Source organism: Xenopus tropicalis, chromosome 2 (genome assembly GCF_000004195.4).
Source record: "Xenopus tropicalis strain Nigerian chromosome 2, UCB_Xtro_10.0, whole genome shotgun sequence".
In the NCBI taxonomy this organism is placed as follows: domain Eukaryota; kingdom Metazoa; phylum Chordata; class Amphibia; order Anura; family Pipidae; genus Xenopus; species Xenopus tropicalis.
Genome location: NC_030678.2, coordinates 146,817,855 through 146,840,927, shown reverse-complemented (window position 1 = coordinate 146,840,927; position 23,073 = coordinate 146,817,855). Strand labels below are relative to the sequence as shown.

General features: G+C 42.1%; 1 protein-coding gene across 2 annotated transcripts in view; it reads right to left on the bottom strand.

Moving 5' to 3' along the window:
- The window catches only part of map3k12 (mitogen-activated protein kinase kinase kinase 12), a 58,177-nt gene extending 41,732 nt beyond the window's left edge, over window positions 1-16,445 (bottom strand). The window contains exon 1 of one of the 2 annotated variants that reach the window (XM_004911944.4): window positions 16,198-16,445. The gene's annotated coding sequence lies outside the window, so the exon portion shown is untranslated. The remainder of the gene's footprint in view (window positions 1-16,197) is intronic. The other variant, XM_002936651.4, reaches the window with a different exon arrangement.
- Window positions 16,446-23,073: the final 6,628 nt, after the last annotated feature.

The following is a 23,073-nucleotide window of genomic DNA, read 5'->3' as shown; positions in this document are numbered from 1 at the left end:
ATTACATGAATACTTCCAACTACATTGGCTACTGTGCATCAAAGTTGTGTGCATTAATTTTATTAGCCCAACACTGTTACAAGTAACTTACCCACACACAGAGGCAAATACAGAAGGCCAATCAGATCTTGTCTAGGACCAAAACAATGCACTTTCCTATTCAGGGCATGTTCAATATTGATTTGGCAGGGAGGAAAGTCTATCACTCAGCAGGAGAAAGGGCAGCGCACTACAAACAAGACCCATTGGAATGTAAGCAGACCAACCGAAATATGCCCTTGTAACCCCCATGTGGCATGCAGCACCATAGCATATTATATATTACTGGGAGCACAACAGAAAGTAGCATGACTCTTTGGCTGCAGAAAAGTGTTAAACTTGTTGCATACAAAAACACGACAGACAGAGTACTTATGCAACAGTTTCCATGACAACAGGTACAGTATGCCCAATATGTGTCCCACTAGCTGCTGTTGAACTAATGCTCCCAGCATTCTCTGGAGTCTGACCATGAAAGGGAGGAGGACATTATAACAAATGAGGCATAAACCTTATTTAGAATAGAGAAATTGCAAGGTTGTGCTACAAAGGCTTGGTTTAATCTCTGCCAAGGGTGCTTTTTAGAATGAGCAGAGCAGAACAAGAGTTGAGGCTAACTACTCACTGACTCACCAACCCCTTGGAAGTTGCTCCCTGTGGCCCTTAAATGCTCATTTTTTAATTTCTGGTAAGGAGGCAAGTTGTGGTTGCATAAAAACCCAATATAATGTCAAACAGAGCCTTCTGTAGGCTGCCAGTCCACATAGGGGCTATTAAGCAGCCAATTATAGCTCTTATTGGCACCCCCAGGAAAATTTTTCATGCATGAGTTGCTCCCCAACAATTTTTCCATTCGAATGTGGCTCACAAGTATAAAAGATTGGGGATCCCTACCCTAAAGGCTGGGGTTACACTGAGTGTCCTCAAACTGATCCCTATACAAAGCAGGGACAACTTTGTTATTCTAATTCAGCCTTTCATCAATAAAGGAAACAAGCCCATCTGACCCCCCCAATGAATTGCACATGTAGGAAAGTCCTGATCCTGATTACCCTTATTTACTTTCTATGCTGATTGTGAAACTTCCAATCCATGTGTAAACAAGTATTTACATGGTCATCAAGTGTATTTCTGGGACAGTCCAAAGATTTCAGTCTGTGTCCCACCTTAAAAAGATGCCACGGACTGTCCTGACTTTTCTAGCAAAATCACAATTTTTTTAGGGTCAGACAGGCAATCTGTGGGTTCTGGTGAATGCCAGAGGGGCTTCTATGAGACACCATAGACAGTCACTGTTTATTGGGCTGGTGGGGGGCTGTTTGGGCCTCTGTGTACTTTTAATGCCTATATTGAATCCCAGTCCAGACCTAGTGTGGTCACATTTTCAGCAAGACTTCCCTCCTCTTGAAAATGATTCCTTATTATTTATATAACTTTGAGGTAAAGACCTTTATAATTTTCATGAAGGCTTCTCTGTAAATCAGAGGCACCAAATTAAGATCATAAAGTCTGCAGAATTCCTAGAGCCCAATGGGTAGAAAGAGGAGAAACACCAGGACACAGCAGGCTTTTACTTTACAGCTGTGCTACGGCTATTGTGTGGGTGTTCTATTCTCACTTAAATAGCAATGAATGAATGTCTGAATCAGCCTTAAACCAGTCCCTGCTATGTAATTTATTTATTAGGAAATATGTCGCTTAACATCAAAACATGCTATTTCTGTGAGGCAGGGAAGGAGAATGCAGGCTCGAGTGTGTGTTTTCAGGCCACAGATTGGCTGACAAGTGTTATTGTAGGCCCCTCAGCAATTTACCATAACTAAAGCCTGCAATATGGGGTAGTTTTGAGTGTTCTGCCTCACTGTGTAGAAAAGCAGTGGGCTAAACTCCAGGAACCCACCATACGTGCTATGTTCTGGGCCTGAGGCACTGAAAGTGACTTGCTCATGGTCACAAAAATGATTTCCAGCTGTTATTGAATTGCAGTTCATAAAATCCCCCTGCTAGGAACGGATGGGAGTCATAGGCAATAGTAGAAATGTCCTTGGAGAAGCCGCATGCTGCTTATTGCAATAAATGAGATATATTTTTTATTTATTTATTTATATTAAGAATATTTGACCTTTGTAAACAACAGAAATAGTTAGTGGATATTATCTGTTTCACTGTCAAACCAAAGAATGGCAGCTCTTATAAAGCACCCAGTATAAGGCAGGTAAAGGGTTTTAAGGACCAAATGACAGGACCTTGGATCACATTCTGTTTTTACTTTTCACCAGTTTCCCTTAAGCACCTGCTTGAGCAATGAGCTCTCACTAACCTATAGAATTTGGTTATTTCTTATGTCTGCACAGCTCCCATCAGCTTTTAGTTAGAGTGGTAACTTTAAGAGTTGAATTTTCATTTTTTAAAATGAGAATTTGGCTCTGCTATAGCAGATAGAGCCATAGTGCTCTCTGCGCTATTGATGCAGCCCCCACTGGACCCGCTCCAACACTAAAATTGTAATCACGGAGAGGGAGAGAGGGGGCCGGATCTGGGCTGCTGCCTCAGGTGGCTGCAGCCCAAGAATCGCCGTTGCGTGTGGTTCTTCCTGTTAATCCTCCTGTAATGAACTTATCCTTCTGTCATTGGCATAACTAGGGGGGTGCAAAAAAAAGGGCCTGGTAGGAACCAGCTGTGCTCAGACATGTCCTGCAAATATACCTATTGATTGTACATTGAGGGGCAAGGGAGCAGGGCCTAGGGTGGTTTCTTGGTACTCCTCTTCTTTTCTATTTACTATTTATATTTAGGCCTACATTTGTTTTGGGGGAAAAAAAATACTTAAATGTAGTGTAATCAGATGATTAAAACTCCTTCCTTTCTCACACTTTTTGCTTTATAATTCTTTATAACTGAAAATTCAGGCAACACTGACAAGAGATCTAATTGAAATCCATTATAATTGGGCTCTTGGGTAGGCCTTGTAAGTAAATTGTGCAAAACCATAAGTTCCATGCAGGATGCTGCCACTTTGCATAGAGATTTGACAGAATTGAGCAAATGGGTAGCAAACTGCAATATGAATGTGACCCCATAGTCCCCCACCTTAGGATTGAGCCCATGTGCATCCTTTTCGCTCACATACGGAGCACTGGGGACAGGAGGCGTTAAAGTTTTCTGTGCTTCCCCAGTGCTCCGTATGTGAGTGAATTTCACATGTGTCTGGGTGGCATGCCATCCTTATATTTATGCCATCCTTATATTTATGCCATCCCTATATTTATGCCATCCCTATATTTATGCCAATATTTATGCCACCCTAAGCCCGGGCCTTTGTGGCCCCCCCACAAATCTGGGCCTGTATCCGTGTCAGTTTAATTAATCATTACATATGGGGCTCGAGTCTCATATCTTTTACTTTACTCATTGCCAGTTTTTCTTTTTCCTTTTGCCCATTATTATTGTGTAAAACTGTATAAATATGCAAAAAATGAAAAGCAGTGGAAAGTAAACAACTTCATAGCAGTCTTAATTATGTAATATTATGGAGACTAATTTAGTAATTAAGGCCCAGTACTCATTAGGAGCGCATTAAAATGAAATAAAAATATCTGAAAAGGAACATGTGATGAGCGTATTTCAGCTTAGTCAGTAAAGAGCTACACACACTAATATCAGAATAGAAATACAAGTACACACATTACAAAACCTACAATGTGATGCAACCTATTGCTCACTCCTGTTATTAATTTTACATGTTAACTTTTAGTAAGTTATAGAATGGTTAATTCTAAGTATCTTTTCAATTTCTTTTCATTTTTTCTTTTTAATTATTTGCCTTCTTCTTTAGCCTCTGTTCAGCTTTCAAATGGGGATTCAGTGACCCCAGCAACCCCAAAACTAACTATGGCTCTGTGAGGCTACAATTTTACTATTTTTACTCTTACTTTTTATTACTTACCTTTCTATTCAGGCCCACTTCTATTCATATTAAAGTCTTTTATTGAAAGCAATGCCTGGTTGCTAGGGTAATTTGGAGCCTAGCAGCCAGATAGCTGTGGAAATTCCAAACTGGATAGCTGCTACATAAAAAGTAAAATAATTCAAAAGCCATAAATAATAAAAAACTGAAGACCAATTGCAAATAGTCTCAGAACATCACTCTGTACATCATAATAGTTAATTGTTACATTAGTAGGTACATATTCAAGCACCATGTAGCAGCCACTAGCAGGGGCACTTACACGGATCCCATGCTGTAGGGTTGTATTCTATAAATTGTGGAGTTGCCCACATGCTGCTTGGGCCAGTGGCACAATAGGCATTTTCTCCACCTACTTAGAAACACAGATGGAGAAAGGCCGATCTACTGACTTCCACACACGGCAGATTTGTATAACCTGCTCTGATATGTACAAGATGCACACAATAACCCTGGATTTGTGGTTAGCCTGCCCCAAGCCTTCATTTCTATCTGCCTATGCTAATTCCATTATTAAAGATAAACTACCCCCAAACAATGTAGGTCTCTATAAAAATATATTTCATAAAACAGCTCAAATGTAAAACCCTGCTTCACCTAAATAAACCATTTTAATAAAAATATACTTTTTCAGTAGTATGTGCCATTGGGCAATCCGAAATAGAAAACTGCCATTTTAAGTACTAAGGCCCGCCCCCTGGGATCATAGGATTCACAGTGCACACAAACAAGCCAAGGCACACATACATGCTAGCCCATATCAGCCAATTAATGGACAGAGTTCTGCCTTTTGCTCCCACACTACTTCCTCTTACAGTCAGAGCTGCATTATTCCCGGTCAGCTGATCTCTGAGGGAGCACACAGCCCATCACTAAATGGTGGCTCAAGGGAAAAGATGTAAAAGGGCAATATTTGCTAATGTAGGGGATCAGAGAACCCTGTGCCCTGTTTCTCAGTCTGTGATATCATCAAGCCTAGCTACAGACTGGGGAGGAACCTGATTGGCTGGATGCAGAAGTGCACCTCTGGGAGGAAGTGTGCTCAAGGTTTGGAGCCAAAAGTCTAGGGGTGGGCCCAGCAGTTGATAAAGGGAGCCCCTGTTGTTTTTTTTCAGTGTTGGAAGAGAGATACAGAGTGAGCAGCCAGTACCTTGTGTTGCGAGTTGAGACTGAAAAGAAAAGAGTCTGCAGGGCTACCAGTGACTACAAAGTACTCTGTGGAATCTCTGTGTGTGTCCCCTGGTGAGGACAGGTATTGCTCGTTTGCCTGCCACGTGGGAGCAGCCACCTTTTCAAAGGGGAAGGTACTCTGGGGCAGGTAGCACTACCTGGGGGGACTTAAGAGCTCTTGGGAAGGGACTGAACTGATTTAAGGGTTGAGATCTATACGGATCCAAGTTTGGACTGGGCACCTGCAGAGATGGTGCCAGCAGTGGATTATCAGGATTATCAGTTATCCCTAAAGCTGTGCTACATTCTATTTCAACAGTTATATAAAGTTTGATATTGCTGCAAAACTGTGTGTGATTATTCCTAGTGGAAAGTCCCTTGAGGTGTGTTACTCAGTTTCCACAAGGTGGAGGCACTAAGCTACATCCCAGTTCCCAGTATCTATAATTCTAAGAGGGCAAATCTCCTGCACTAAGCAAGTAAAACAGCCAAATTAAGTGAGTGTGCCAAGAAGGGGTTACACTTATATATATATTCCAGTTTGGTAATAGTATTTAATAGACCACTTAATATGATCTAGACTATCTGTTGGCAGTGCCGGATTTGTCATCAGGGCTCCACAAGGTCACCCCCATTCTATCCCCCCACAAGCATGCGCTTTTGCAAACCTCCCCCCCATGCGCATTTGCACGTCCATTTAGACTCATAGAGAGCAGTGGGGAGAGGTCCTCATTGCTCCATGTGTGAGCAAAATTTCAGTGCGGCTTGGGCAGCATACCCGCCCCTAAATTTCTGCCGCCCTAGGCCTGGGCCTTTGTGGCCTCACCACAAATCCGGGCCTGTCTGTTGGTTAAGTATTCATTCTGGGGATATAGTTTTCCTTTATTAGAGAGCATGAAACATTATGCCACTTGAACACAAATTCAGGGTAAAATGTGTGCGTTTGATTACCCAAAACAAAAGCTATGGACACAATTGTGCTGGAAAGTATGAAAAAAAGCTGCATTGTGGGCAAATCTCCTTTTTTGCATTGTTTGCTTTTCTCCATTGTATGGCGTTGAACTGGGCCAAATGTTGGTGCTTTGTAAATAAATTAAAACAACAACAATGATTTATTTGATGGTTTCTTTGAGTCAGGTGATTTCCATCTGCCCCTTTCCTGTTAGAAAGCAGCAATCCAGTAATGTTTGATGCTGCAGCTTCCAGACATTGGTAATAAAAGGGCACAGACAGCAGGAAGAATGATTCTCTAAAAGGAATCAATTCAAGGCCCTTTTCATTGTTTACAACGCCATAAAAAGTAAGGGCTTTATGGGTCATTTTCACTACACCATGGATAGGAAACCTTGAACCAGAACCAGATTAGAACTATGGCTCTCTGAACTCTCAAACCAGTCAGCCAAGTGCTGCTGGGATTTGTAGTCAGGCTGCTGGCGCTGAAAGTGGCCTAACCCTGCATTAGGGATATGTAATGATGTTTTAGATACTGTATCGTCCATTCTGAGGCACATTTTACTGGCTCCTTCAGCTACTGCCAGTCACACAGTTATGAAAGTCACGTGCAGACAGCTGCAATTTACTGCCTGCAGTGTTCCAAATAACGGGCAGTTGCTAGGAAGCATTTCCCTGATGCCGCGAGCGATGCCACATTAGCCCTGACCCATTGTGATTGTCAATCACTTAATGCAATTACAGATTGGATGCAGCAAAATCACTGCACCTTCTAACCAGGGCTACCACTAAGGCTGCAAGCAAGAGATTAATATATTCACCCTATGTGACCCTGTCCAGGCCAGGACTGAGATTCAATATAGGCCCTGTTATTTCTTGTACAGAGAAGCCCAAACAGCCCCCCACCAGTGCACTAAATAGGGACTGTCTATCCTCTTACAGCAGCCCCTTCGGCATTTGTCAGAATCCACAGCTTGCCAGTCCGGGCTTGACCCTGCCCATTACATAAGCAAGGGGCAACTAAAGCCCTTGCACAGGTTGGTAACATTTAAAGTGTAAAGAGCTTCTGTAAGCAATGACATGCACACCAGTTCAATGCAAAAGTCATAGTCCCTGATGCCTAGACTTAATCCTGGGAAATGTATCCTGCCCCCTCCTGGTGCTCGATAGGATCAAATACAATGTACTTGTACTAACTAAGATATAATGAATCCTTATTGAAGGCAAAACAATCCTGTTGGGTTTACTTACTGTATAAATTATTTTTTAGTAGATCCAAATTACGGAAAGATCCCTCATCCGGAAAACCCCAGGTCCCAAGCATTCCTGATTACAGATCCCATACACATTTTCTCTGGCAGCACTGGACCAGGGTAGCTAAACAGGCCCCACAGGCACCAAATTGCACAAACCACATACATATACCATATATACCATACATACCACACAAGCTATCCAGCACCTTGCTATGTGTTTCTGGGGACATATTTATGGACCACAGCCACCCACTGTGTTTTGCTATGTCTTTAATACTAATGGGCCAATACAAATGCCTGCCGTGTATTTCTATATACTAATGGCCCAATACAAATGCCTGCTGTGTGTTTCTGTATACTAATGGCCCAATACAAATGCCTGCTGTGTGTTTCTATGTATTAATGGGCTGATATAGACTCCTGCAGTCTTCTTTACCTCCTGTATTGGTCAGCATTTGCATGTCATTTGTATATTTGATATAACTGGTCTATACACCTGCCTATTCCTGCCAAATATGTTACTACTTTATAAATACATGGCAATAATGATAACGCAATTCACATATATTTGGGATCAACTTCTGCCTTGCAGCACTGGTGTCTTAAATTCAATCCCAGCCATGGCACTATCTGCACGGAGCGTGTATGTTCTCCCCATGTCTGCATGGGTTTCTACAGGTATTCCAGTTCCCCCCCATACTCCAAAAACATACACTCAGGTTAATTGGCTTCTGATAAAATTATGATGAAATGTTCCAATGTAAACATGGACAGTCTCCTCCTGTTACCATAAAGGTCGTTATCCAAATTTAATATTTTTCACAGATTTTCGATCTTTCGTGCGACCATCGGTCAGACCATCTTCCTTAATTAACCACAGGTATGGAATCTCTTATTTGGAAACCACTAGAGAGCTCCAAATAATAGAAATCTCCATAGACTCCATTTTAATTAAATAATTAAAAAATGTTTTCAAATTTCCCTTTTCCCTGCAATAATAAGACAGTACCTTTCACTTAATGCTAAAATATAATTAACCCTATTGGGTTTAATTAATATTTATATATTTTTTTTAAACAGATATAAGGTTTGATCCAAACTACAGAAAGATCCTTTATTCAGAAAACCCTAAGCATTCTGGATAACAAGTCTCATACCTGAACACCTGACTTTTAGACTGCAATGAACTAGACAAAATAATTATGTAGGTTTATACATTACCAGTTTTACACTGCTTGAAACAGACATTTTTGTTTGCAGAGAAAGGATATCCTGTGCACATACAGTAACAATGCAGTATATGCATATGTGTAAATAGAGTATATGTGCCTATGGGTTGTACAGTCCAACTGGACATTTAGCCAAATTGATGTATTCCTATGGCCATGGTCCCATGGACCCCGCTGAAGACAGTTCCGGTTACAGTGATTTTTTATATACTGATATATACTGTAATTGAGAAAGGATTTTTCACTGTTACTGGCGACAGACAAAAGGGGCTAATATAATGCAGAACACTGTATTTGAAGCATCGCAGAAGCAGCGTGAAAAGAAATCCTTTGGTCTCCTTAAAGCCAGCAAATCCCCTTTATCTCACTCATCCTCTGAAGGAAGCCATGGGGTGCGCCATTTATACTGAAACATTGTTATGTTTGAGAATAGCTCTGCATTTAATGGACAACATTTAAAAGATTAACTTTTGTTAATAATGTGTATAGGGTACAGCAAGCACAACTCCCATGATTCCACTTCCCTGATATTTGATATGTTCTGTTAATGGCCCTGGTTTAATTACAGAAATGAATGTGTCAGATATAAATGAGACTCCATGAAGCGCCATAATCTCAGTAATTCTGCTGCCCAATGCAATTGGGCACAATGAAAAATCCAATGGGTCTTTTTAGGCCCTTTCCTATTCATTCCATTCTGATATCCAAGCTGCTGCCTGATTGCTGGGAAAACTAAGCCCTAGCAACAAGACAGCATTTAAAATTCCAAATTATTTTAGAACAAAGACTATAGCAAACATAATTTTAATTACCCCTTTATGTTACATTTTCCATGACACTGGCACACTTTCTAACAATATTATTGAGGTAGATCTTATGGGAATCATTTCATTAAAACTACTCCCCCAGTGTTAATGCCAGGGCTTACCAAAAGGAGTTTTCCAGAGAAGTGGCTTTACCATGGCACTACAGCACTGCCCAGATTTACTAAAGTATTAAAATATGTCATACACATGCTTTTGGAAATCAGGCCCACCAAGAAAAGGCTACAGGAACCTATGGCAGAGGGGTTCCCCAAGAGAAGCAAAGGCGAAATCAACAATGTGTAGCTTCTTGCAAATGCCAATGGGGCTGCTGTAAGATGCCATAGACAATCACTATTTATTGGGCCAATGGGTTTATTTGGGCCTCGGTGTATTTACAATTTCATGGACTATTTTAAATCCCAGTGCAGACCTGGGTGCAAATCCCTGTGAAGGGTGTGGGACTTGTGGGGTGTGTGTGGGGGTTGGGTGGATTATGGGCAGGTATGGCATAATTGGGGTCTGTCCAAGATAGATTAGGGGCATGACCTTGGCTTGGGCACTCACAAAGTCAGGCTTGGTATTGTACCTCAGGCTTTTGCCTCTGAAAAGTCAGCAACCCAGAGGTCACCGACTACACAGACATTGGCATAGAATGTGCATATAGAATTAGTGCCACTGACACCTTGACAAGCCTGGATTTAGCAGTCTAAAAGTGTGCAAACTGTTGGTTTAAGATCTATTTAATATACTTTGAGGCTAAGGCTATGTTCTAGACATTACATTTGAATAGAAATTATTGTATCATGCAATTATATTGTGATCTTTATTTATATTTCAGTGTATATATATAAATAAATATATATATATATATATATATATATATAAGTTCACTACATAATTGCAGCACTTTGTAACCTTGACAACAGCTTTCCCCTACTTTCCTTTATGCAATCTCTATATTTATTACTGTCCTTCTTCAGTTCTTTCTTAACCATCACATCACTGTATACAGTCTGCATAATAGATCAATCCACCAACTCACTATGTATCTCTGTTCTTCTACCCCAGTAGAGTTTTCACCCACTTAAGATGGCCATACACGTTAATATTTTTAAAATATCTTTTTGTTATGGTAGGACCAAGCTTATCCTGAAACAGTTGTTTAAAAGTATGATTTGTCTGTCAACGAAAATGATCATTTAAAGCGATATTGTCTAGTTGCAGCTAGGGAAACAACCTGCTTGGCCCTGCAAACAGTTGGACAATGGGCAAATTTCATTGCTAACAAAGAAAATTTACAAACCTGCCTGATCGTTTTTTTGACCGTTGTCAGATGAAAAATCTCTATATCTGTGATTGTCCAGTGCCCACTAACCTTGTGATAATTTGATGGATTTGTCTGAATGCATTGAAATTGGTTGTTAGGGAGAGAAAAATCTTAATGTGTATGACCACCTATAGCAACCTTGTTGCGTGACCTGCAGTTTCAGTAGCCTCAATTATATCCAATGATTCATGAAACCTGACTGTACAGTGTGACGCACAGTGTGGGCTCCTACATACAGTGATCACAATATCTAAGCAATTCTAAATATTGTTCTCTGAAGGACTGGGTTCTGAGGGGAATATAATGCATATAAGCCATTATAGATTCTTTATTACATGACTGACAATAACCGTGCATAGGTTACCAGTCTGGTTATGGCTAGTGCTGTCGGGTTGTTTAACTGGTGTCTAGACTGCAAGCCTAATGACGAGACAAAGACTACAGGCAATGTCATTGGTGAATGCATAGGAAGAACTCTAATATCTGATCTATACTAGGTCAGCCTGGGCAGCTTGCAGTGATAGAGAGGCGGTAGAAGAGATATTATGATGGCATGTGGGAATAAGGTGCGAAACAAACTACGTATGTGACTTGTGATATCAGTTGGTCCTGACCCAATGACCTTACATTTGCATCACCTTAATTCTCTCTACCCAGTGGGATACAGTGTGATTGATTGGTTGTATTCCACCACTAGCCTTGCCTTCCTCCCAACCACTCAGTTCCGAAAATAAATAATTGCAGCTTTACTGAATGGTGTGATGGACTGGTGGAAGGCAGCCTGACTGACAGCATCGTCCTTGGATTCCTTTCTCCTCCTACATTTAATTCATCCAGTCCTTCAAGTCCATGGGATATGGGCTGTGTAATGTACCTTTAGGAACGATGTCACTGTGTTCCAGTTCAATCAAGGTTTACTCTTACGCCAGTGCTTATATTTTCCATATTCAAGGAACTCGTGGGCCTGTATCTAGAGTGGCTACTTAGCTGCTGGGGGCCCAAACACACAGGAGAAGGGGCATTATTATGAACAGGATGAACGGCTAAGAGATAATGCACATTTGCAAAGCAATTCTTATACCATAAAATTAAGAAAATGCAAAATGCAAGAATAACCATAAATGATTGTGGAAATGCAAAGCTCTTCATATATCCCCTATCTGCTAACTATAATACTTACAGTCACAGACAGTCGCAGACAGACTGGTGCAGTCTTGTCAGGTTTTATCAGTACACAGCAGGACCAGCAACAGGGGTAATGAGGCTAGTGTTGCCCGAAAGGCATGTTATTTGAAGGGTTTAAAGGGGATGGTGTATGTGGGTTGGTTATGGGGGAATCATGGCTGTAATGGGGCATGGCTGGTGGCATGGTCAACTGTTGAATTTACATGGGCATTTTTCTAATTGGGGCCCTATTTTACTTTGACAGGGCCCACCCTAATGATAGGGACCTCGATGAAGCCCCACGACATCTGATGGTAACCAATATGGAATATTGTCTGTAACCAGAGAGTGAGTAGAGCTAAAAACAAACCAATGGGCCCTAAATAGCAAAGTAAATACAGTGAAAGACTGTGTATTGCTAAGCCAACTATGATTCTATGATACGCATATTGAAACACTATCTCCTTGTGTGGGATGTTGTCTGTGATGTCTGCACATATAAATACCTGGGGGATATTATACATAAGAATATCATTCAGCTACATAACGATGGGTGCTACGTCAGATAAGAGCATCAATAGGTAAAGCATTCTTACAATACCTATAAAAAATAGGACACCAGGACCAAAATATATAGACAATCACCAAGCAGGGAGTCTTTTTGTTTATTATTCTACATGTACTTAATGAATGAAGCAAACTGATTATTAATTCCTGTGGATTCCTGGACCAAAACATTCTCATGCACCTACAAGGTCCTGAATTTGTCCTGCTTACCCATGGCTGCCTGCATCACCATCTGGAGAGCATAACAATGAATTGAAGCCAGCCAGAATCACAAGATTAAATCTGATGCTTGGCAGAGTTAGTAGCCCAGCAGAGTTCTGTCGGTCAGGATGAGGCTCTCCAACTGGAGGCTCATAGGATGCATGTGGCCCTTTATGAATAAAAGGTCCCCCTCCACTGTCAAAGTCTTTCTTGTATGTAAACAATGCTATTCTGCAGGCCTGCTGCATTACAAACGATAATGTTTTGCTATAGAGATTACATGAGAATCTAGCTACTGTAACATCATCCTCGCTCAGGGAGGGTCTCCTCTCCCGGCTGCCTTAAGCCCTTCTAGGCTTTCATATTATGTGTCACTTAATGTTTTCTTACTAATAATCAATGAACATCGATCTAAGTCCCTACGTGCTCAGCATTTCTGCCCTCTTACTGATAAATAGACATAAATCCCAGCTCCATGGAGAGCAACATTTAAGAGTACCTGGTAGAGCTAGACTGAGCTTAAATACATTGCTGGTCAGTCATCAACACTCTTCCCCAGGATACAATGTGGCGCCGGCACCCTTAGTGCATACGGTCTCCTATAGGGTACTACACGTGTGCACACTGCATGCAGTATACATGTCTATAAGGACTGTGTGTGGATATAGTGTAACTTGTGCAATACCAGAGTGATAAAAGTATCTCATCCAGTTTAAAGGGCACCTATTATAGTTACATTTTTTCACCTGAAAATGCTCTTAGAGTACGCTATTCCACCTGCACCAGTAGGGAGCTATTGGTTTGGGCAGCCATGTTTGGACTCTACACATTCCCATAATAAAGAGTTTGCTCTTTATGCACATGCATAGGACTGGTTGCTCATTATGTGCGTGTTTGTGACTAAACATGACTGCCTGCCCTGGAAGCTCCCTCCTGGTGTGCTGCATAGTGCTTGGTCTGAGAATTTGGCTCAAAGTAGTAGTGATCCCCAAACTGGATGTGGGTTCTATTTGCCTGCACCTCTGGTGGGGGAGACAATTTTAATCTAAGTGCCCTTTAAGAATTCTCCAGATATAAGTGTAAACTTGCAGCCTACATGATATAATATTGAGACCAAGCAGGTATAATATAATAACACTGCAAAGGTCAGGCATGCCCAGTCCACCTGTAGTTACTGTACGTTTGAAAACTGGGATGCACTGAATACTCCAGGGGGCCAAAGCATTATTGGGCCACAGCCTGGGACAATTCCCACAGGCAATCTGTAGATTCTGGCAAATACCAGAGGGGCTGCTGTAAGATGCCATAGTCAGTCACTATTATTGGGCTGGTGGGGGCTGTTTGGGCCTCTGAGTACTTGACTTGCCAAGGCCTATTTTGAGTCTCAGTCCGGGTCTGCCCATTTATCCTTCCACATTTCCACAAGCTTAAGAAACCATTTGAAAGTGTCTCTATCTGAGTGATTTTAAGAGGAGGCCCAGTGTGACGCTGGTTTAATACACACAGTGATCAAGTTCAACAACCTTGTGCTCAAATAAATCTGACCTAACTTCTTGGTTTGACTCGGGATGGGGCGGGGGAGGGGCAGCAGATACTCGATCAACTTTGTATTAGTGTTAATTTTCTAACATACCTGTTAAATAACACCATAAAAAGCCAATCAGGGCTTTTGATTTTCATTTTTGCTTGTTGTAGCCTGATCAAATGATAATTGGTTGCTACTGGAAAATGCAATAGAGTAATTTAGTACTTGCTAGCAAATCAACCCCTAAATTACCCAAAAGGCTGCCAGGGTATCAGAGTGTTGTAGTTGGGCAACAGACGATTACAGAATTATACTGGAAACAGTGGTTTGTCATGTACAATTACAGAACTATATCCTCTATCAGACACACAAGGTCAAAGCTGCCAATCCATCGCTCAGTGCTCATACTGATAGGAACATTCTCCTGTACAAATTCAAGCTAGCAGGATCCCTCCTAGGAACATGTACATAGAAAGCAATGAAACACACTTTCCTCATCCTTCTGTGGCCTGCACAGTGGAATACACAGGGACAGTTTTAGGACCAGGGCAATTACCGATGGTCTCCACATCACAAGGGCTATATGTGTGTGTGTGTGGGGGGGGGGGGGGGCCATATAAAAAAATTAAAAAAATGATTACATTGTTTAACAGTGGTTAGTTCTTTTCTGTATAAAATGCAACTCCCGGCGTCCCACTAACAGCCAGAGGCTGGGATCTGTAGCTCAGCATAAGCTGGAGGGTTGTATGTTAGATATCCCTAAATATCCCTACAAATACATCAGGCAAAAATATCCCTATCTACAGATGCATATACACATATAGACATCTTCAGGTGTACACAAAGACATACAAGTCATGTATGTACAAACAAAACTTAATTTATAAGCAAACAACTACAGATAGTTACCAGTTTATTTCTATATAATATATCCCCACACCCCCCAAACACACACACATTTAGTCCAGACAGTTGATATAACTAAAAACAGAAAACCCAAGAAAAATCACAGTATTAACCTCTTTATTTACCACACCCCCTACTCATTGGCTAAGTTTCTACTGCCCCTATATGGCCAGCAGTGGGATTGCACCAGCAGCAACCAAAGGAAATGATAGCCAAGACAAGCAGATTTATAAAGCATCAATACGACATTTAGAAGACTAATCTCCAAGAGCTTTCAAGAGAATTATTATAAACTTCCATTGATTTGGATCAGAATAAACCACGAAAGCTCTGAATATTTTCCAGTGCACACTCCCATGTTCTTGCTATGAAACCTTTCCGCTTCCTACTGTTTGTTTACGCACACACCTTCTGTGTGCAACCATTTTCCCTTATCCCTCTCCAATGCTATTTATAACCTGCATCTATTCTCTCACCTGCCTACAGAGGCACCAGTTCTACTGGACTGGACACAGCACCCCTTCCATTATGGTGCATTCCTGGAATTTCCTAGTCCATCTTATCTAGGACTGGCTGACTGGTCAGTTCATCTGCTCCTCTCTGTAGCACCAATTGATGGGTTACTGAGGGGGAGTAGTAGGATAATGTAACAGACTCAGGCTATTCCTTGATTTATGCTGTTTCTTCTGCATTTACTTATTCATCTGTGATTTATAATCTCCCACTGCTTGGCAGTGTAGGCTGTATGTAGGCTGTATGTAGGCTGTATGTAGGTTGTATGTAGGCTGTATGTAGGCTGTATGTAGGCTGCTGTATGAGAGCCCAGTCTGGATGGGTGCAACACATACACATTTATATATATACACTAGTCATTGCTGGTGCAGGCCTGCAGCACATAGTGAGGGCTGCACAATGGAGCTTCATCCCACACAAGCAGCAGCACAGATCCATATTATATATATATATTTATCTATATTATATATACACACAAATATACAACACAAGCCATTCCCACCTAGAGGAGATAGAAGGAGATAGAAGCAATGAAGAGACCCAGACATAGCCACACTCTGCACCATCCTCTCTCACCTCTATGCCAGCGGTCCAGAGATGTCTCGGGATGTCTCGCTTGTCCCTGTCCGTGTGTCTCACTGCCTCACAATAGTGTAGGAGATGCCTGTCCCTATGGCCTTCTGTCACAGCTTCTGCCTGGTCCCCATCTGGCTAATTGTAGTCTCCGGGAGAGGGATGGAGAGACAGGTCTGAGGGGGATGGGAGGATGAGCCTGCAGACCCCCAGTTCTCCCCTGTGATAGGACTGACGGAGCCCAGCGCTGCACCGTGCCGATGCTTTAGGGGTGGGGGGGATACAGGGGGAGGGAGGCGGGGCAGACAGAGAGACACGCCCACCGAGTACGCATCCCGGCGGAGGTCAATCACGCCTAAGCAGCAGCCGTGTTCATGGAGCGATTAGCCCCGTTCAGGACCAAGGACAGCGGCTGTAGCACAAGGTGACGGTGTGGCCCCGCTAGCGCCACTTTATCGCCTCCAGCTCTCTCCTCTCTCGCTAGGGGAAGGCGCTAAAGGAAAGGCTTTCTAATCGGACACGACTCGATTCCATAGAATTCCTGAATTTAACCAGAGCATTGTTTCTTGTAACATGCGTCCCAGCAGATATATGGAGCATCCAAAGTAAGGGTGACTGTATGCAACCTCCATGTTCCCATTCCCACCACATAGGCCCAAGAAGGGTGAGGAAAGCCAATAGAGCTGCAACAGTGATGAGACAAAGTAAGGTTCTATGCATATCCAGCCTGGGACTGGGGTTCCCGAGGCCCACCAAGAAACCCACCTTTAAGGGCTCTTCACCCCCTTCATTTCTCCCAGTGGGCCTGTCCAGACCTGTGCATGCTACAATCAACATACACAGCTACAATAAAATATTTTCTGAAATGTCACCCCTCCCTTTCTATTAATATTTGCATCCTAGTCAGTGGCCCCTGCTGCATATCCCTAGCTCCAGCTCCAACATGGATCTCTTATGTAAAGCATCTTTCCCACTATCACAGCGACAGCTTTTGGAGACTGACTCCAGATACATTCCACTGGCCAAGGAATAGGCTGACTGGGGCCCATGTCTGAAAGGAATGCAACCCCCCCCCCCCTTCCCAGGTTTAATCCCATAGTTAGCATGAAAGCTGATTAGTTTGATCAGCCTGATTTTGGCTTACACATATGATCAATCTGCTCTTTGGTATATGGCAATATAGAAGTCTAACTTAAGTATGAAGAACAGTCTGTAGCTTAACTTGTATGCAAGTACTTGGATCAGCACTGTGACACAATTGTGCTGGTTTCAGTATACTGCAACTTTGGTCCAATGGGCTGTGCTGGATTGTGCACACTGGATTGTGAGTTCAGCAAAAGCCAATGCATGGGAGTGTCACTGGTCATTCTGAGTATTCACATCCCATTTCCAATGCAGTTGGTGCAAGTGCATTTGCAGTGAAGTCTATATGGGAAGCAGCATATGGACCTCATGGTCATTTAATATAATTTCTGTTGGACTTACTAGAATGAGATCAAGCTTGCAGGAATAAATATCAGGACTTGCACCCATTGACTTGATGCAGTTTTGGCCCAGTAGTACAAACCCAGACCACATTTTTAGAACTCACATCCAACTGCAGGCCAGTACATGAGTCCTAACATATGACATAACACATGAGTCCTAACATATAACATAACATCATGAAGGCTTGATCCTCTTCCAATCAATCCTAATGAAATAAAACCAAACTCAGATGACCATGAGGACCTAATCCATTATCTAAGTGAGTATGTAGAAATGTGGTTGAGACTCTGGGTAAAAGCGGCAGCATACTATGGTGTATACTTACTACCCATGGTGCTAAACTCCACTGCGTCAAGTACCTTTAGCTTTTGCCTTAATACTGGGCCCAAATGTGCATGCTTCTTTATTACTAATAAGGCCTTACTACCTCATTTGGAGCCATGTTACCACCCAGTCAGGTATTGATGGCAAATTTTGACCTGTAAGTAGCATCTAGTTTTGGATAGTTGTAGTTCAACACAATTTGGTACGCCACAGGCTGGTGAGTCTCTTTTTAAAGAAGTATTACCCATGGGCAGTACCTGCCTGGTTATTGTAGATATACAAACTCAGCAGCTAGAAACCTCAAAATAGGCTCATGAGCTGATAGGGCGTTCTCTCGGTTAGATAATCAGGCTATGCAAAAGCAGACAATGTCCTGAAGCCTACAACATTGGCCTTTTGCACATCTCTGACAGATAAAAGGATTATGTAAGGAAAGAGAGAGCATGTGCGGCTACAGCTGAGTGAGTTTTAAGGACAAGCTGCATCAAGGGCATTCCCATCTTGTACATTAGAGGCGCTGGTTCCCTAGCAAGGGACATAGTTAATGTGTTGATACCCCATAAGTCTTTGCAATTTGTAATTTGATCAGTACAGTAAGGGCTGCTAATGGGCTAAGTGGCTTGGAACCAGATGTGCCCTGCAAGGAAGACAGACACAAAGAGATTCCACTTCAAGGGTCCACTGGACCCATGTCAATCAAATATGAGCTCATATACCATAAGATCAGCCTAGACATATCCCTATTTCTTTATGTCTGTATATTACAAAAATAGCATCATAACTATAGTACACGAGCAGCTGAGTACTTTGGCAAAAGGTTTAGAACATACATTAGAGCACAAAAATATAAATATGATAAAATATATGTATTTTATTTATTTATGATGCAGAGACAAATACCTAGTGATTCTTTTTGAAACCAGAAACCTGCTGCCCCCCCAGCACCAACCCTTAGCCCGTGCCTTATCCATTGCTTCGAGACAATAATTAGCGGCAAAGCACTTAGGGTATATATTTCACACGCTTCCATTGCGCCCTGTCAGACAGTCATCACTTTCACTTGTCTAAATATGTGGCCAATAAAAGACTTAGAGGCTGCTTTTGCTGATATTCAGAAACTGGCAACATTTACAAATTGCCAAGAGGATTGATCCACAGTAATGTTAAATCCCTTTTCCAGCTTGAGTCCAGTGAGCTCCAAACTGGCCAGTAAAGGGATGCACAGTGATTCTAAAAACTGTCTTCCCCGGGGGCAGGGGGGGCTATCAGTTTCCAGTAACCCAGTGGAGTGATACACAGGAACTGGCAATCCCTTTTTCTAGGGGTGCCCAATCAGTTTCATACTATTTAGTGGCCTAAGGTACAGTAATTCTACCTCTCTTCATTTGACTATTTGCCCAGGTCTGCACTTGGATACAAGGACTTTTTAGGCAAGGGTGCATCCCGCATAAGAGATTTGCCCCAAGTAACATAGTGGGCATTACTGGGGAATGGCAGAGGGAATGTAAGGTCTTCAGAGCCATGAGATACAGCTGGGATTGGCATTGGAGGGCAGCACAAAAACTTCCTTTATTTTAAGCAGTTAAGACTGGTTGGCCTTTGGTCAGACTTAAGCTAAAGTACTGTATCATATACCTTTGCATTCTATGTGTTCCATACATTGGTTTATTGAGAGTTAATATTTTCAATTATATCAACTATTCTGAAATGTCAGAGGGGTGTATATAATCTTCCCCTTTGTTGACAGTATTTTTCAGCCGAGTAAGAGCTTTTGCATTAGGCACTCATGCCTGCTTGTTAGTTTATATGCAATAAGAAAATTATTTTTATTGATCTGCATTGTCTAAAACAGAGTGCTGCTATGTGTGTGTATTAGCTTCTTGTTCCTATGTATTTTCTTCATGACACTGTCAAATGCTCAGCAAGGATACAGCAGAGAGTTGGATATAAGAAGTTATAGATTAGCAGAGAAAGGAGACTATTTCAGTCTAAGATACAGCGCTCGCTGCTCATGCTCCGTCAGGAATATCTCTACTGTATGTAAAAATGTCATTCTATCCATGTCTCCATTCATGGTCACATGTCATCTTTTCTAGATGCCACCACAGTTTCTAGTTTTTTTTAACCCCACAACCCCTTCCAGTTATATAACCAACACCTGCTTACTTTCTGACTGCCACTACCTCCCCCAGTTACATACACACCAAGACCTGTGGGGTTTACACATTCCATGTTTTACTCATTTATCAATTGGATATACTCAAATATGTTCAGTATTTTCTGCCTGCGTCTGGCTACTTCACTTGTTAACAACACCAGGGCTGCTTTAAGGTTCCAGTGGGCCTAAGGCAAAGATCTCATTGGTGGGCCCCCACAGGTGTAATTTGTAATAGGACTACCCTCAAGCAGGAGAAAAGAAATAGCCTGTGCTTACTAAAGTGCACATGAAGACCAGGCACACCGCACTGGACCATCAGCAATGGTAGCAGATAAACCATAATGTCAAAAAATGGCTTTTATTAAAAAGTAAATAATATGTTTTTTTATTAAAGTAAAAAATATTAAGCTCTTATTGAGCTCTTATACCTAATAAAATATAAAGGGTCTGCCATATCTTTTGACTGATGCTTCAGTCAAATGTCATAGTAGATGAAAGGTCTGATGGTGAGCCCCCAATCCTGTTGGGCTCTGAGCAAATGCCTATTTAATAAAATGGCCCTAAACAACACTCCATTCTGCCACCGACAAACTAGCCCATTTATGTTGCAGAAGTCTAACAACTTTAACAGGGTATACTGTGCATATAGCTCTGTTGTTTATACGTTTGACTCTATTTACTATTTACTTTGCCTCAGCTAAGGCTTATGGCAGACAAGGAGATTTGTCGCCCATGGCCAGTGGGAAAGCATATGCAGCATAGAAGTTGCCCAGTTCCAGACACACACCGCAGATATCCGCAAACAAAAGTGAGATGGCGCCTGTTGGAGGATGCTGACTGCGTGTGCCTGCACCCGGCGGATTCAATGCTTCCAGGTGCAGAGAATACTTGAAGATTTTTTAAGCATAGGGGGATTAAAAACCAGTACTTATCTGCAGGTTGGCAGTCCGCCCCATGTGACCTTGCCCTTAGGCTTATGGCCTGTTGCCCACAGTTAGATCTGGGCTACAGCAGGTGACCAAAATCCTTTCTTATTGCTGGTGGGAAAAGATACGCAGTACTTCATTTTCCTCTCGAGGAAACTTTGGGTGACTTCACAAAAATAATCTGTGCATATGCTTTCCCCCTGACTATTAAGTTTATTGCCGGTGGCAAAGCATTCTTGGGAGGTTTGTCACCTGTGCTAGCCCAGATTTGTGGGCAACAAATCTCCCCATCTGCCATTAGCGTAAAGGTGGCCATACACTTTCAGATTATAATCTAATGCAGTTGTTCTCACCCTTCCTAATGCCGCGACCCTTTAATACAGTTCCTTATATTGTGGTGACCCCCAACCATAAAATTATTCCTAAGATCATCGGAAATATGTGTTTTCCAATGGTCTTAGGTGACCCCTATGAAAGTGTTGTTTGACCCCCTAAGGGGTCACGGCCCACAGGTTGAGAACCATTGGTCTAATGCTAATGAGCCCTGTCTATACCTGTTTCAGGGCTGCCTTGTGCCCACTGCATTTAATCTGCACTGCACTCATTTTCAGTCTAGCAAGTGGTGCAAAGTGCAGCAAGGCCCTGGATTGAAATGTCACCAGATGGCAGACCAGTTAGGTACCTTATACAAGTTTTGTCCACCAATAACTTCCCATATCATACATATCATACAATTTTGTTTCTTACTAGGTCAGATCTTTTATGCAAGGCTCATCAAGGCTCTGTCACATGGCCACCTTGATGAAAACCTTTTAAATATCTGTGGTATAGCCTTCTTATAATGTGCAGGTCTAGAAAAACTCAAACCCCACCTGACCCTGGCAATTTGTTGCCACTGTAGGACCTGCACCAGCCCATACCCATGTCTTCCCACCCTGAATGATACTCCTGCATGCACCTCTCTTTCCAAAATATTGAATAATCAGGAGAAGAGGAGGAGAGTACCCTCAGTCTAATTAAAACCCCACCAGGGTTTCAGGTCGACCCACACTAACATCACTAATGTGAGGGCCAAAAGGGACCCACGCATTGCATTCTTACAACTGCAAATAAATGAAAATATAGAACAGAATAGAGGTTATTTACAGGGCAGTTTTTTTTTTAGAATTTCAGTGTAATAATGGGTGCCTGCCAGGTAGCCTCTGCCATAATTTGTAAATTAGAGCCCACTGTTAATAAATCATTGTAAGCATCATAAGCATTGTGACACATGCTTCCGCCGCACACTGAATCAGTAATGGCATTACCCTCTAATTTGCCTGCTACAAGTCACTTGCATCCATGGATGCACCCTATTAGAGGAACCTTGGAATTACTGCCACATCCAGGCTGCAGTTGTTCCAGGGTTCCTTAGAGTTCATGAGCCCAAAGGTTAATATCATCAATGCACATTCAAGTTTGCATCTATTCTAGCATTTCACATTTGCACTTGGGTTCATCAATGAACCCTGTTCTGCCTTAAAGGCTATCCTTCTCAGTCACTCAGCACGACATCAATCCCCAACTTGGCAGCAAGTTTTAGATTAATAGCGGTAAAGCATTAATATCATTAAAGTGAATAAAGCAGATCACAAGAAGCCTTAAATCAGATCTTTGTTTATAGCCAATCATTAACTATATTCCAGTATGGTAATTATGCTCAGCACCCACTGGGGACAAAAGCCTTTCCCCTCAGAGAGCATAGCATAGTAAGGCCACGCTTAAAGCTATTTTCCCATTCACACTGTCAATTATTCATCATTATTATTCCTTAATATAGCATCATGTAGCATGAGAAGTGCAAGTGTCCTACTGAGAAGCAGCATCTGACTGCGAGAGAGGAGTAAAGGTAACAGTAGTAGAGTAATGGGGCTGCCTGGGGAATCCTATAAGAGCAGCCGTACAACTAATTCTGCTCTGTAGACCTTGTTCAAGAATTAACTT